The sequence below is a fragment of the Vipera berus genome, assembly GCF_964194415.1.
Source record: "Vipera berus genome assembly, chromosome: 3".
In the NCBI taxonomy this organism is placed as follows: domain Eukaryota; kingdom Metazoa; phylum Chordata; class Lepidosauria; order Squamata; family Viperidae; genus Vipera; species Vipera berus.
The window spans coordinates 4,230,447-4,234,449 of NC_138204.1; positions in this window are offsets into that span (position 1 = coordinate 4,230,447).

Genomic DNA, 4,003 nt, shown 5'->3' on the forward strand with positions numbered 1-4,003 from the left:
TACACAATATAGTAAACTTGAGTGAACCTAACAGGCTGGGTTTGAATGAACAACACCCCCCCACACACACACAATGGGGCTTGTTGAGTGAAGGCAGCTAAGTGCCAAGTTCGTTAAGTGGCCTGGTTAATTGGTTTGTGAGAAAGCATCCATTTCTGCCCCCACAGTCTGAGGTTTTAGAACTGAGAATGAAAAAGATATAAGGGCAACAGCCCCAAATATAGTCATGCCGAAGAAAAATAAATTTTTGCTAAAATGTGTTAGGAGAGCAGAAAGATACCTTGACCATATTGATTGCTTCCAACTTTTACACACATTAAAAATCAACTGTTTCTCATAAGAATTAGAATAGAACTGGAAGGGACCGTGGAGGTCTTCTAGTCCAGCCCCCTGCTCAAGCAGGAGAACCTATACCATCTTAGACATGTGAATGTCCAGTCTCTCCTTAAAAATCTCCAGTGATGGAGCACCCACGATTTCTGGTGGCAAGCTGTTCCACTGGTTAATTGTCTTCACTGTCAGGAAGTTTCTCCTTAATTCCAGGTTGCTTCTCTCTTTAGCCAGTTTCCAACCGTTGTTTCTCGTCCTTTCCTCTGGTGCTCTGGTGAACAACCTGACCCCCTCCTCTTCTTTGTGTGGCAGCCCCTCAAATACTGGAGTGCTGCTATCATGTCTCCCCTATTTCTTCTTTTCTTTAGACTAGCCAGTCCCAAATCCTGCAGCCGTTCTTCGCATGTTTTAGTCTCCAGGCCTTGGATCATCTTAGTTGCTCTTCTCTGAATTTCTTCCAAACTCTCAACATCTTTTTTGTGATAAGGTGACCAACATTGGCTGCAGTATTCCAAGTGTAACTGGAATAACTGGAAGACGAGAAGAACAATTTGTCACCCCCGTACAAAAAAGATATGGAGACTCTGGAAAGAGCAGAGAAAAGAACAACAAAGATGATTAAGGGACTGGAGGCGAAAACATACGAAGAACAGTTTGCAGGGTTTGGGTATGGCTAGTCCAGGGGTAGGCAACCTCGGCTCTTTTATGACTCATGGACTTCAACTCCCAGAATTCCTGAGCCAGCCAAGCTGTCTCAGGAATTCTGGGAGTTGAAGTCCATGAGTCATAAAAGAGCCGAGGTTGCTTACCCCTGGGCTAGTCCAAGGCTCTCCAAACGTGGCAACTTTTAAGACTTGTGGACTTCAACTCCCAGCATGGCTGGCTGGGGAATTCTGGGAGTTGAAGTCCACAAGTCTTAAAAATCCCAAGGTTGGAGACCCTGGCTGGGGAATTCTGGGAGTTGAAGTCCACAAGTCTTACAAGTTGGAGACACCCGGTCAAGTCAACTGAAAAGTAGGACTGGGGGGGGGGGAACATGACAGCAGTCTTCTAATACTTGAAGGGCTATCACAAAGAAGACCGGGGTCAATTTATTTTCCAAAGCACTCATGTCCTGAGGGAAGGACAAGAAGCAACAGATGGAAACTAATCAAGGAGAGAAGCAACCCTAGAACTAAGGAGGAATTTCCTGACAGTGGGAACGATTAACCCGCGGAACCGCTGGCCTCCAGAAATTGAGGGTGCTCCATCCCTGGAGGTTTTTAAGAAGAGATTGGACAACCATTTCTCTGGAATGGTACACGGTCTCCTTGTTGAGCAGGGGGTTGGTCTAGAAGACCTCCAGGGTCCCTTCCACCTCCATTATTCTTTATATCTCTTATCTGTAAAATCCTACTCTTGTATTCTGCTACAATGATCCCATGGAAAACAGAAGCCACTTTGCATATTCTACAGAGGCAGGCTTGTTCCACACAAATGATTTAACATATCCCTCCTTAGCTGCCACCCAATTTGTTTTGATGTGATGCAAGACCTTGCGTAACCTGGGTCTCTGTTTGTGCAGCCTCATGCGACAGTTCCTCATGGCGTCTGGGAGAAACCAGAATGGCATCATCTTATCATTTATTTATTTGCTTATATCCCATCTTTATTAGCTTTGTTTTTTATAAACATCAAGGGAAATACAAATACACCTAATAGTCCTTCCCCCTCCTATTTTCCCCACAACAACAACCCTGTGAGGTGGGTTGGGCAGAGAGTCAACCCAAAGTCAACCAGCTGGCTTTCATGCCTAAGGCAGGACTAGAACTCACCTTCTCCTGGTGATTGGCTCAAAGTCACCCAGCTGGCTTTCATGCCTAAGGCGGGACTAGAACTCAACTTCTCCTGGTGATTGGCCCAAAGTCACCCAGCCAGCTTTCATGCCTAAGGCGGGACTAGAACTCAACTTCTCCTGGTGATTGGCCCAAAGTCACCCAGCCGGCTTTCATGCCTAAAGCGGGATTAGAACTCACCATCTCCTGGTGTTTGGCCCAAGGTCAACCAGCTGGCTTTCATGCCTAAGGCAGGACTAGAACTCACCATCTCCTGGTGATTGGCCCAAAGTCACCCAGCCAGCTTTCATGCCTAAGGCGGGACTAGAACTCACCTTCTCCTGGTGATTGGCCCAAAGTCACCCAGCCAGCTTTCATGCCTAAAGCGGGATTAGAACTCACCATCTCCTGGTGTTTGGCCCAAGGTCAACCAGCTGGCTTTCATGCCTAAGGCAGGACTAGAACTCACCATCTCCTGGTGAGTGGCCCAAAGTCACTCAGCCAGCTTTCATGCCTAAGGCAGAACTAGAACTCACCGTCTCCTGGTGATTGGCCCAAAGTCACCCAGCCAGCTTTCATGCCTAAGGCGGGACTAGAACTCACCTTCTCCTGGTGATTGGCCCAAAGACACTCAGCTGTCTTTCATTGATTTAATTTATTTGCTGCCCACTTCACTATTCCAAGTGGGTTTCTATTTATTTATTTTAAAAAAAATATTGATTAGATTTACATGTCGCTCATCTCCATATCAAGCAGCTCTGAGTGGCTTACGATATGATATTATATATTAATACAGATACGTGCTCGGCATTACAAGGCAGGATAGAAGGACCTGCACATGGGTTAGAGAACGAACGAAAGGATATGACATCACTAAGAGAGTAAAAGAATTGACACGGAAAGACGCTGCTCACATAGCAAGAAGAACTGATGGCAGGTGGACCAAGGCAAGGCATAGAATGGATCCCACTGGATCAAAAGCATGCGCGAAAAAGATCTAAAGCTAGATGGATCAAGGAGTATTGTGGGCCCAATTGGCAAAGCCCAATTGGGAAACATGTGGAAGAGGCCTTCATCCTGCAGTGGATGGACAATGGCTGGAATGTTGATATTAATATATTAATATAATATTAATATGATTACAATAATATTAACTGTGCAAACTTACTCTGGCTTGAATCTCTGAGTGTCTAGTGTAGTGTTTTCACAACCCTGGCAACTTTTTTTTTTTTTAAAAGGTGGACTTTAAAACTCCCCAGAATTCCCCAGCCAGCACAACTGGCTGGGGATTCTGGGAGTTGAAGTCCACCAGTCTTACACATTTGAGAAATGCTGACTGACTCTACCGTCTAAAAAGGAACTTTGCACACACGCTACAAAAAAAAGAGGAAGGCACATTTAAGAGTCCTTTTTCTTTTTCTTTTTTTCTTTATCCTTTCCTAAGTTTCAGGTGGAGACCAACTCAGGTAGGAAGCCACAAGCCCATAATTCTTGGGGGAAAAAGGGCTCAGAAGAAATCCCTCTGGGCTACAGTTGCAGATTCTCACTTTCCAGGGTGGAACAGACGGGGATTATGGCTGTCCAATATCATTTTAAAAAGACTCCAGATTTGAAGACCAAGGCAGAGCTTTTTTCTTTCTTTCTTTCTTTCTTTCTTTCTTTCTTTCTTTCTTTCTTTCTTCCTGGCTTCCTTCCTCCCTCTCTCCCTCCTGCCTGTCTGCATTTCTTTCTTTTTTCTCTTTCTTTCTTTCTTCTCTCTCTCTCTCTCTCTCTTCCTTCCTCTCTCCTGCCTGCATTTCCTTCCTTCCTTCCTCCCTCTCTCCCTCCTGCCTATCTGCATTTCTTTCTTTCTTTCTCTT